Source organism: Schistocerca cancellata, chromosome 8, assembly GCF_023864275.1.
Source record: "Schistocerca cancellata isolate TAMUIC-IGC-003103 chromosome 8, iqSchCanc2.1, whole genome shotgun sequence".
In the NCBI taxonomy this organism is placed as follows: Eukaryota; Metazoa; Arthropoda; class Insecta; order Orthoptera; family Acrididae; genus Schistocerca; species Schistocerca cancellata.
Window position 1 is genome coordinate 219,857,452 of NC_064633.1, and position 13,197 is coordinate 219,870,648.

General features: G+C 42.9%; 1 non-coding gene across 1 annotated transcript; it reads right to left on the reverse strand.

The window, feature by feature from the left end:
- Positions 1-10,637: 10,637 nt before the first annotated feature.
- On the reverse strand, positions 10,638-10,721 carry Trnas-gga (transfer RNA serine (anticodon GGA)). The gene is given in 2 exon segments: positions 10,638-10,672; positions 10,682-10,721. It is a non-coding gene; the product is annotated as a tRNA-Ser (tRNA).
- Between the last annotated feature and the right edge of the window lie 2,476 nt (positions 10,722-13,197).

The following is a 13,197-nucleotide window of genomic DNA, read 5'->3' on the forward strand; positions in this document are numbered from 1 at the left end:
TAGTAGACCACTATCACGCACATCCTGTAAACTGTATCGAGCGTCCTTGAAATGCGGAAACACCAGTTTTTGTAACAAGTGCGCTTTGTCTTCCCTTGAATAGCCGTAATGTTTCTTTATGCACTAGACGGTCGTATCGCTGCGACCATTCGATTTCTGTTCAAAACTGTTTTCTTTGCTATGCTGCGGATGATCTTCCATGTATGTAAATAGGTTTAGTACCCGTTCCTTCGACGAATATTGACCTTCACTACGTTTCATTGGACACGAGGTTTGTGGCTCCCTGTCCGACAAGGATGATCGATTACGTGGTTCGACTCCTGTCTCAGTAGCACTTTCACATGTTAAGCACGTATTGTCATCATTGTGCTCCTGATGGACATTGTCCGCACAGTCGAGCGTTTGTGACACAAAACATTCCACTGACTCATCTTGCCGAAACACTAATATTTCATCTGCCACTTCTTTCTCAGTCTGTGAAATTTCTTGGATTCCTTTCTGACGAAATGCCAGCTTCGACAACTGTTGTTGTAGATATAATGCTATGTTTGCTTTGTTTATCGTTGCCATTGCTCTCCTTTGCGTCAACACGACTAGCACAGTTGCACTGTTGTGAGTTACTCGTCGACTAAGCATTTCAACTACGGTCCGGAACCTCATGCTGTGCCCACCACTGCACACCTGCAGTCGGGTCCCCTGTGGTTACTAGCAGCCAATATTGTGGTTGCATGGTTATATTAACCAATACAATTCACTGCATGAGTACAGCTTTAAATACGAGCGTCATTTCAAAAGCCCTGCACACTGCGAATGCTCGACCATTAAGGTGGAGAGATCAAGTTGAAATACACTCCTGGAAATGGAAAAAAGGAACACATTGACACCGGTGTGTCAGACCCACCATACTTGCTCCGGACACTGCGAGAGGGCTGTACAAGCAATGATCACACGCACGGCACAGCGGACACACCAGGAACCGCGGTGTTGGCCGTCGAATGGCGCTAGCTGCGCAGCATTTGTGCACCGCCGCCGTCAGTGTCAGCCAGTTTGCCGTGGCATACGGAGCTCCATCGCAGTCTTTAACACTGGTAGCATGCCGCGAGAGCGTGGACGTGAACCGTATGTGCAGTTGACGGACTTTGAGCGAGGGCGTATAGTGGGCATGCGGGAGGCCGGGTGGACGTACCGCCGAATTGCTCAACACGTGGGGCGTGAGGTCTCCACAGTACATCGATGTTGTCGCCAGTGGTCGGCGGAAGGTGCACGTGCCCGTCGACCTGGGACCGGACCGCAGCGACGCACGGATGCACGCCAAGACCGTAGGATCCTACGCAGTGCCGTAGGGGACCGCACCGCCACTTCCCAGCAAATTAGGGACACTGTTGCTCCTGGGGTATCGGCGAGGACCATTCGCAACCGTCTCCATGAAGCTGGGCTACGGTCCCGCACACCGTTAGGCCGTCTTCCGCTCACACCCCAACATCGTGCAGCCCGCCTCCAGTGGTGTCGCAACAGGCGTGAATGGAGGGACGAATGGAGACGTGTCGTCTTCAGCGATGAGAGTCGCTTCTGCCTTGGTGCCAATGATGGTCGTATGCGTGTTTGGCGCCGTGCAGGTGAGCGCCACAATCAGGACTGCATACGACCGAGGCACGCAGGGCCAACACCCGGCATCATGGTGTGGGGAGCGATCTCCTACACTGGCCGTACACCACTGGTGATCGTCGAGGGGACGCTGAATAGTGCACGGTACATTCAAACCGTCATCGAACCCATCGTTCTACCATTCCTAGACCGGCAAGGGAACTTGCTGTTCCAACAGGACAATGCACGTCCGCATGTATCCCGTGCCACCCAACGTGCTCTAGAAGGTGTAAGTCAACTACCCTGGCCAGCAAGATCTCCGGATCTGTCCCCCATTGAGCATGTTTGGGACTGGATGAAGCGTCGTCTCACGCGGTCTGCACGTCCAGCACAAACGCTGGTCCAACTGAGGCGCCAGGTGGAAATGGCATGGCAAGCCGTTCCACAGGACTACATCCAGCATCTCTACGATCGTCTCCATGGGAGAATAGCAGCCTGCATTGCTGCGAAAGGTGTATATACACTGTACTAGTGCCGACATTGTGCATGCTCTGTTGCCTGTGTCTATGTGCCTGTGTTTCTGTCAGTGTGATCATGTGATGTATCTGACCCCAGGAATGTGTCAATAAAGTTTCCCCTTCCTGGGACAATGAATTCACGGTGTTCTTATTTCAATTTCCAGGAGTGTACATGTCAGTAGTGATCGAGACTTTAGGTGTGATTGTCGTATGTCTGTTTCCCGCTTCGCGTGCCTGTAGTAACCAGCGTTCCTGCATCAAAATCGAATCCCTACCTGGAAAGAGCCGAACGAAAATTTACAGCGCTTTGAGAGGGGTGTGTGGGAATATTGTAGTGTATCGTAGCACAGTATCACGGTTGCCTGCTTGTTTCCGTGAAGGTGGGTGAGCACTGAGGAAAACCCAAGAAGTGGAACGCTGTGAACGGCAACAGATTAACGCTCATGTTACTGTTAATCACATTGTGAAGAAATAGCTTGTGAGGCCAGAATGTATATCACTTCAGTTCACAGAATCATGACTGAAAAGTTTAAGATGAGAAACGTTGCTGCCACATGAATTCCTCATCATCTGCGTAAAGAGCAGAAAACAAATCGCAGAAAAATTGCAGAAGAATTGCTTCAACGTTATTGTGCAGAATAACAGTTTCTGCAAAGGTTTGTTGCTTTATTAAACCTGGATACGAGATTTTGAGCCAGAACTGAAGTCTGAGTTGCCCCAATAGAAAAGTTTCGAATCTCTACGCACGAAAAAATATGCTGCCAACAATCAAAGGTGAAACTGATGGTGACCTTTGCGTATGACATGAATGGAACCATAGCTCCAAATAGGGTGCCCCATGAGATGTCTGTAACAGGCGCGTATCGCAAGCTGTTTCTGCAAAATGTTTTGCAACAGGTGTCCTCATTTTGTACGATAATAGAAGACCGCACATTGCCCTACCAGTGAGTGAAAATCTCGACAAATATGGCTGGGGAACACTTCTCCACCCCCGTACAGTTCTGATATGAGTCCACCAGACTGATTTGTTTTGCAAATTGAAGAAACAACTTCGTGGTAAAAGTTTTGATACAATTAATTGATGAAGCTTCCAGTGAGGTGGCCCAAGTGATCAGACAAATCAATATTTATGGTGCCCTATCCGGAATACAAAATATGACTACCTGCTGAACATTTATAAGTTTTTTTTGTTTTGGTTTTATTATTATAATTAAATATAAAGATAAGAGTCAGTAATTCCTACCAACCATCTTTTAGACAAAGTAATAATAGAAATTCTTCTACGGAATAGAAGGTGATGTCAAGGAGAAACTATTTCGGTTTGTTTTAGATTTTGTTTTGCTGTCTGTCAGACATTTTATATCACTAGGTAACTGGTCAACAAATTTTAGTTGCAGTTTTGTGCACCCCTTTTTGTGTTAAAGACACTCTTAATATAGAGTAATGAATGTCACTTTTCCTTCTGCATAAATATTCTGTTAACAGTGTAAGTAGGCTGTTTATGTTTTCTTTATGTAAGTTTGATGTTTATGTTTTCTTATTGGCAACGTTACGTAGCGCTCTCTGTATGAAAATCACTGGCTGTGCTGTGTGCAGTATGTGGCTAGTTTGCATTGTTGCCTGCCATTGTTGTCATGAACTGCTATAGCTGGATGTGAACAGCAGATAGCGTTGGGCAGTTGGAGGTGAGCCGCCAGCAGTGGTGGACGTGGGGAGAGAGATGGCGGAGTTTTGATAATCTGTAAGACTGAATGTCAATTATGAATATTAAGGTAAATACATTGTTTGTTCTCTATTAATATCTTTCATTTGCTAACTATCCCTATCAGTAGTTAGTGCCTTCAGTAGTTTGAATCTTTTATTTAGCTGGCAGTAGTGGCGCTCGCCGTATTGCCGTAGTTCCAGTAACGAAGATTTTTGTGAGGTAAGTGATTTCTGAAAGGTGTAGTTTAATGTTACTCAGGGCCATTCCTTTGTAGGGATTTCTGAAAGTCAGATTGCGTTGCGCTAAAAATACTGTGTGTCAGTTTAAGCACAGTCTTGTACAATTGTTCTAAGTGGACGTTTCACATGTATAATTGTTCTAAGGGGACGTTTCATATGGCTATGAAACGTCCCCTTAGAACAATTGTACATATGAAATGTCCACTTAGAACAATTTATACAAGCCTGTGCTTAACCTGACACACAATATTATTTAGCGCAACGCAGTCTGACTTTCAATAACCCCTACAAAACAATGGCCCTGACTAACTTTAACCTATACCTTTTACAAATCACTTACCTCACAAAAATCTTCGCTACTCAAGCTACTGCAAAACAGCGAGCGCCACTACTGCCAGCTAAATAAAAGATTCAAACTACTGAAGGTACTAACTACTGATAGGGATAGTTAGCAAATGAAAGATATTAATAGAGAACAAACAATGTATTTACCTTAATATTCATAATTGACATTCAGTCTTACAGATTATCAAAACTCCGCCATCTCTCTCCCCACATAAATACAGAAAGCATGCTTGGATAGGATTTTTTTGGTGGAAGCAAAGGTTGAAATAAGACGAACGATCTATGGAATGAAGGGAGATCTCCAAGCAAAATACTGCAGTAAACCAAACCCTGTCCTTTCCTCTTTGCTGCGTTTTCCAAATATGTAATTGTGTGTTGTCCTTTCCTTTTGGTGTTATCCCACTATGTGTTTGTGTACCCTTGTGTATTTGTGTTTTTTTTCTGTCTTTATGTGTTTAGCTGATGACAGTTATGTTGTAGAACTTTTCTAATACTCTGTTATTTACCTTGTAAAGATGTTTAGACATTATTTATTCTGTTTTAATGCTCATGTGTGAAGTTGACGTTTCAAAAGTGATTCTGATCTTTTATGTATGTACTCATGTCATCATTCCTGTAACACTGATGTATATGTTTATTTCTATTCTTTTGTAAAGCCTGTACTACAAATGTTATCTGTATTGTTATGTCTTTAATGATGTATTTTGTATCTTTGTAATTGTATTCTTATGTTATATAATTGTAATTGACGCCAGTTAATCAAATTAAGTAACTTGTAAGCATTCATTTCACTGCACACATTTCTGTTGGTCATAGTATATGGACAATATGTGAGAAGTAGGGACTGTTAGTGTTTGCACGTGTGTTAATAATTCAGCAAGGGACTGGATAACAGCATCGCTGGTTCTAAGGACAATTCCAAAAACTTTGTGAGTGCACAAGTGGTGGTTATGGACTTGCTCTATTATCCGCAAGACTCTTCAATGGTGATTGTGCACCTGCACAGTCGCAACAGATAGCTGCTGGCCATCTCTACAAGGACTACAGTGGGTCTGCATCTCTGGTGGCCCACCAATACTCTCTACCAGGACTACAGTGGGTCTACTCTGTGATGACCTACCTACCAATATTCTTCGAAACGTCGACTGACTCTGCTGTGGGTTTGCTCTGTTGTGGCCCATTACCTGTCAGCATGTCAAGAGTCAGCACTGTCTTTCCGTTGGAAGGACAACACTACTTCTTCAAGACTGCATGGAAATCCACTACTTCTGTGTGCAATTTCTTTTACTAATGAGACTTTGTGAAAAAAACTGTAATTACTATTATGATGAACGATCAGGACTGTCTTTATGGACTGTGAGAAAATTTTAGCTGTTGACCAACATTGTATCAATAAGTGTGTGCATTGGATATCTTTGTTAGTGTAATTATGAAAAATTTTATCAAATCATTATTGGCCACTGGCCAAAAACATTTGTAAAATTTTTTGTGGGGAGCATGGGGGCTATGTAAGTAGGCTGTTTATGTTTTCTTTATGTAAGTTTGATGTTTATGTTTTCTTATTGGCAACGTTACGTAGCGCTCTCTGTATGAAAATCACTGGCTGTGCTGTGTGCAGTATGTGGCTAGTTTGCATTGTTGCCTGCCATTGTTGTCATGAACTGCTATAGCTGGATGTGAACAGCAGATAGCGTTGGGCAGTTGGAGGTGAGCCGCCAGCAGTGGTGGACGTGGGGAGAGAGATGGCGGAGTTTTGATAATCTGTAAGACTGAATGTCAATTATGAATATTAAGGTAAATACATTGTTTGTTCTCTATTAATATCTTTCATTTGCTAACTATCCCTATCAGTAGTTAGTGCCTTCAGTAGTTTGAATCTTTTATTTAGCTGGCAGTAGTGGCGCTCGCCGTATTGCCGTAGTTCCAGTAACGAAGATTTTTGTGAGGTAAGTGATTTCTGAAAGGTGTAGTTTAATGTTACTCAGGGCCATTCCTTTGTAGGGATTTCTGAAAGTCAGATTGCGTTGCGCTAAAAATACTGTGTGTCAGTTTAAGCACAGTCTTGTACAATTGTTCTAAGTGGACGTTTCACATGTATAATTGTTCTAAGGGGACGTTTCATAACAGTAGTCAGAATGCCCAACTTCTTAAACAAATGTCTACAAGATGATAGTAAGCGAGCACCACATATTTTCCTTACATGGTGTTCTTTTAGCAATGAAAACTTCTTTTCTTAAAGATGAGTTACCCCAGTACACTATTCCATATGACAATATTGAAAGAAAATTTGCAAAATACGATAACTTACTAATTTACCTCTTCCCATGAATTGCAATGATTTTAAGCGCAAATGTGGCTGAACTAAGTTGTTTTAGGAGTTATAAATTATGCATTTTTAAGTTTAAATTCTCATGTATAGAAATGAATATGTTCCGTGTTTGAAACTGAAGGTGAGACCCTTCACAGAAAGTCAGTCAATGATACTGCTAAGAACAATGTTTACCGTTTCTTGTGTTGCTGTATGAATGATTCGGCTGATTACAATACTAACGTCATCCGCAAAGGGAATTAATTGTGCTTGTTGTATATTAGGCAGAAGATCGTTTACATATATGAGACACAATGGCGGACTTAAGACTGAGACTTGGTGAACTCCATATGTGATTTTTCCCCAGTCAGAGGAATATCCCTAATTACATCGGTAGAATTACAAAGTAAAACTTTCTGCATTATTTGGGTTAACGATATCATGTTGACCATACAATCAAATCCACAAAATCTCAGTTTATCTAAGAGGATATTGTGGTTCACACAGTCAAATGCCTTAGACACATCACGAAAAATACCAACCAGTGCTATTTTGTTATTTGAGGCTTGTAAAATTTGGTGAGAACGTTAGCGTTCTCTATCGAGCTAGTATTCCTTCAGCCCACGTTTCACGTCTGCAGTTAGTTTTCAGTTTTTAAATTTCCATTAACTGCAACAAAATTATCTCACCATTCAATAAGGAATCTTTTTTTCCAACTACGACCAATCGGGATTTAAAGAGGAAATGCATATGAAGTGAACCTTGAAAATTAGAGGTATCAAGAGAGTTGTATCGAGATATATTAACATCAATGCCTTAACGCATTAGCATACAATTATGCCGACTGTTAATCTGGATGGTAAACTGACTGGAAAGTTATTTATTGTGCTGCGAGAAATTGGAGTTGCTCTGCCCCCTACTATTCTTTCTCGTGTGCTTGATCTTTGGAGACCGGAAGGAAATAGTTACGTCACAGCATGCAAGTGTGGGAAAATGGGCGTAAGAGAAGAACAACTATGGTATGAGCACTGCTTTTAACCAACAGCTGATCAAAACAACTTGCTTTTGCTCGATTCCTGGTCTGTGTATAAAAGTCATACTCCTTTAGAGCAAACTATCCCTCCTGAAAAGTGTGTGACATTGCAGTTCACACCATCTGGAACCACTGGACAAATTCAGCCTCTACATGTTTGCTTTTTCCGTCCCTATAAAACATTTGATTGCACTACCTGCAACTACGCCTTAAACGATAGTCAGTTTCACGGTAATTTCCACAACAAACTGTTTCGCATTCGGTTGCATGCCATTCCATCAGTTCTCGTCACCCCATCACACCGGGATGATTCTATATGCATTCTTTAAGAGTGGATACGTAGCTGAACGTCCTGCACGGTTTACAACTCCCAAGGAGTTCGCCTTAGGTCTTCATGGCGCGAACCTTAGTTACTTAATAATTAGTTATTCAATATTCTTCCTGTCATAATTGTTAACAAAACTCTTTCAAATGGGGTGTAAACAAAATTGAACTTGAGACCTCACACTCAATGGGTTTCTTGTTAGTGATGCAGTTTCGACGGTGCAGAAAACATCAAGTAGTAAAGCTTATGACGTGTTTGCTGGAAGATTGTCCTATGCAGAGAAAAAAACAATCAATACATTGATATTTGTACATATTAAGATACAAAATACAAAAATATCTGCAACATGCCTGTTACAGCCTGTCAGAATGATTTATTATGTAGGACCAAGAGTATCGTAAAACTGTACATTGGTAACGCACTGGTATACAGAAATGTATCGCTATTTGACAATCATGAGGAAGTCTTGGACAACACTCCCACTTCGTATACTGAATAGCAGCTCTCCTTACATTAGGGCAAGTATAAGGTAATGCCAATAACAAAGAGAAGGAATGGTATACTATCTGATTACAGTGTTAGTGGTGAGTGTCATGAGCTCGTCACATCGTGTAAGTATTTAGGGGTAACAACAAAAAGCTATATGAATTGGCATGATCATGTGAAATTGGTTTTACGAAAGGTGAATGAATACTTGGATTTGTTGGAAGGGTTCCGGAAAAGTGCGGTGAAGCTGTAAAGGAAGTAGCACACAAAACGCTAGTGCGACCAGTTCTAGAATACTGTCATAGTATTTGGAGTCCTCATAAAGTAGTAATGACGACGTACTTCGAACAAATACAGACCTGTGCTACGATCGTACCAGGTCAGTGCAGTCCGTACAAAAGCGTGCCAGAAATTCTCGGAGAACTTAAAAGGGAATCCTCAGACGAAAGAGCATGTAATCCTCGCGAAACCCTTTTGGGTAAACTCAGAGACCCTCTATCCGAAGAAGACTGTGCGACCACTTCGCTGCCATCAACGCACTGTGGTTGGACAAAACTATGGCAACACCGCGAGAAATGTAGACTTGAACATAAATGCAGATGCTACCCAAGCCTGCAGGCTGCACTTATGTATTTAACCACAAACGGCACCTGTGCAATGTCCTCAGTACTTTGCAGGTGTTAGTCGTAGTTGTGAAATCATGAAGTTGGAGCTACGTGCATTCGAAAGTGGGAACATTTTTGGAGCTCACATGATGAGTTCTTTCGTAAACAAGGTAGCGAAAGCGTTTGGTGTCTCAAGAGGCACAGTGCAGAAGATCGATGCCGCATAAAGGGAAAGCGGAAATCACAACTGGGACGAAAGTGTGTGTTCAGCGATCATGGTGGAAGCTCACTAAAGCGGACAGTGACGAAAAATAAGATGACGACAGCTGCAAAAGTCACAGTTCACTCGCGAACCCTGTCAGCATCAGCATCAGCTCCATAAGCTGATAATAGTTGAAAGGCGAGCTGGAATTCCAAAAGCACTGATCAGTGATACAATTTTCGATAACAGGGAAACGTAGTGCTGAAGCCATCGCAACTGTATTACGGAGCAATGAAAGAAAGGTAGTTGATCGGATGAGTCTTGTTTCACACTGTTTAAAACTTCTGGCCGCGTTTACTCCCCGAGAGTGAAATATTGCGGGTGTTCGCTGATGATTTGGGCAGCCATGACGTGGTATTCCATGGGCTCCTTGGTTGCTCTGCAACGCAGCACTACTGCCAAGGATCATGTGAACATTTTGGGTGATCAAGTCCACCCCATAGCACAATGTTTCTTTCCAGATCGAGGTGCTGAGCTCAAAGACGGCAGGGTCCCCGTCCCAGGACTGGGTTTGTGAGCACGAAGATGAACTGACACATCTGTACTGGCCACCACAATCGCCAGATCTAAATATTATTGAACCTTTGTGGTCTAATATGTAGAGAAGAGTGCGTGATCGCTGTTGATCTCCATCATCGTTAACTCAACTTGTCATTATATTGCAGGAAGAACGGTATACAGTGAAGTGAGAAAAGTCGAGGAATACCACCTAATGTCATGTCGGACCTCCTTTTGCCCGACGTAATGCAGTAGCTCGACATGACATGGACTCAGCAACACGTTAAATTCCCCTGCAGAAATACTGAGCCAAGCTAGCTCTATCATCATAATCATCATTTAAAACTGATTATGCCTTTCAACGTTCAGTCTGGAGCATAGTTCCCCTTATAAAATTCCTCCATGATCCCCTATTCAGTGCTAACATTGGTGCCTCTTCTGATGTTAAGCCTATTACTTCAAAATCATTCTTAACCGAATCCAGGTACCTTCTCCTTGGTCTACCCCGACTCCTCCTATGCTCTACTGCTGAACCCATGAGTCTCTTGGGTAACCTTGCTTCTCCCATGCGTGTAACATGACCCCACCATCTAAGCCTGTTCGCCCTGACTGCCAAAAAAATGGTTCAAATGGCTCTGAGCACTATGGGACTCAACTGCTGTGGTCATAAGTCCCCTAGAACTTAGAACTACTTAAACCTAACTAACCTAAGGACATCACACACATCCATGCCCGAGGCAGGATTCGAACCTGCGACCGTAGCGGTCGTGCGGTTCCAGACTGAAGCGCCTTTAACCGCTCGGCCACTCAGGCCGGCCCTGACTGCCACATCCATAGAGTTCATTCCCAGTTTTTCTTTGATTTCCTCATTGCGGACACCCTCCTGCCATTGTTCCCATCTACTAGTACCTGCAATCATCCTAGCTACTTTCATATCCGCAACCTCAACCTTATTGATAAACTAACCTGAATCCACCCAGCTTTCGCTCCCATACAACAAAGTTGGTCGAAAGATTGAACGGTGCACAGATAACTTAGTCTTGCTACTGACTTCCTTCTTGCAGAAGAGAGTAGATCGTAGCTGAGCGCTCACTGCATTAGCTTTGCTACACCTCGCTTCCAGTTCTTTCACTATGTTGCCATCCTGTGAGAATATGCATCCTAAGTACTTGAAACCGTTCACCTGTTCTAACTTTGTTCCTCCTATTTGGCACTCATTCCATTTATATTTCTTTCCCACTGACATTACTTTCGTTTTGGAGATGCTAATCTTCATACCATAGTCCTTACATTTCTGAACTAGCTCTGAAATATTACTTTGCAAACTTTCAATCGAATCTGCCATTACAATTAAGTCATCCGCATATGCAAGACTGCTTATTTTGTATTCACATATCTTAATCTCACCCAGCCAGTCTATTGTTTTCAACATATGATCCATAAATAATATGAACAACAGTGGAGACAGGTTGCAGCCTTATCTTACCCCTGAAACTACTCTGAACCATGAACTCAATTTACCGTCAACTCTAACTGCTGCCTGACTATCCATGTAAAGACCTTTAATTGCTTGCAAAAGTTTGCCTCCTATTCCATAATCTTGTAGAACAGACAATAACTTCCTCCTAGGAACCCGGTCATATGCCTTTTCTAGATCTATAAAGCATAGATACAATTCCCTGTTCCACTCGTAACACTTCTCCATTATTTGCCGTAAGGAAAAGATATGGTCCTGACAATCTCTAAGAGGCCTAAACCCACACTGATTTTCATCCAATTTGTCCTCAATTAATACTCGCACTTTCCTTTCAACAATGCCTGAGAAGATTTTACCCACAGCGCTGATTAAAGAGATACCTCTGTAGTTGTTACAAACTTTTCTGTTTCCATGTTTAAAGATTGGTGTGATTACTGCTTTCGTCCAGTCTGATGGGACCTGTCCCGACCCCACGCCATTTCAATTATCCTGTGTAGCCATTTAAGACATGACATTCCACTGTATTTGATGAATTCCGACTTAATTTCATCCGCCCCAGCCGCTTTATTCCACTGCAATCTATTGACCATTTTCTCCACTTCCTCAAATGTGATCCGATTTCCATCATCATTCCTATCCCATTGTACCTCTATAGCCGTCCATAATTGCGAAAGTGTTGCCGGTGTAGGATTTTGTCTACACAACTGACCTCCCGATTATGCCCCATAAATGTTCAATGCGACTCATATCGGGCGATGTGTGTGACCAACTCATTCGCTCGAATTCTCCATAATGTCCTTCATATCCATCGTAATCAGTTGTCGCCCGGTGACATGGAACATTGTTGACAACTTGTGTCGATGACTTCATGGGGTCTGAGTCACACTCGAACACTACCATGATCTCTTACCAACGGAAATCGGGACTCATCTGACCAGGCGACGGTTTTCCAGTCGTTTAAGAGTCCAACCGATACGGTCACAAGTCCAGGAGAAGGGCTGAAGGCGATGTCGCGCTGCTAGAAAAGGCAGTTGCGTCGATCGTCTGCTGCCATAGCCCTAACGGATAAGTTCGTCATACGTCCGACATTAATTTCTACGGTTATTTCACGCAACACTACAACTGTACACGAACACCGCTGCTCTCGGTCATTACATGAGGGGCGTCGACCACTGCGTTGTTCGTCGTGAGAGGTAATACCTGAAATTTGGTATTGCTAGCACGCTCTTGACATTGTGGATCTCGAAATATTTAATTCCCTAATTAATTCCTAACTGGAATATCCCATGCGTCTAGCTCTAACTACCATTCCGCGTTCAGAGTCTATTAATTCCCGTCTTGCGGCCACAATCACGTCGGAAACCTCTTCACATGAATCTCCTGAGTATAAATGACAGCTCCGCCAGTACACTGTTTTCTATACCTTGTGTACGCGATACTACCGCCATCTGTAAATGATCATACTGTTATCCCATTACTTTTTCCACCTGATTGCCTTGAAAACCGAATGGACCCTATTCGTCGATTCCGAGATGAATGGAAGCTGTTTGGAATACCAACGGTTTTCATACACTAGGCACAGTAGTGTGTTGTGTTTGTGGTGTTTCTATATTTTTGTGAACCCCTGTATATGTCACGTGGATAAGAAAGATTAGGGATCGTACAAAGGCATCTACACTGTCACTTTTCCTTCGCTCAGTAAGGGAATAAAAGGGGAAAGAAAGCTAGTAGTCTGTTGGTGACCGCTCATCTGTCATTTTCTGTGTGGTTCTGCAGACGCAGCTGTTTATTGCCGATGAGTGATGAAGGCTA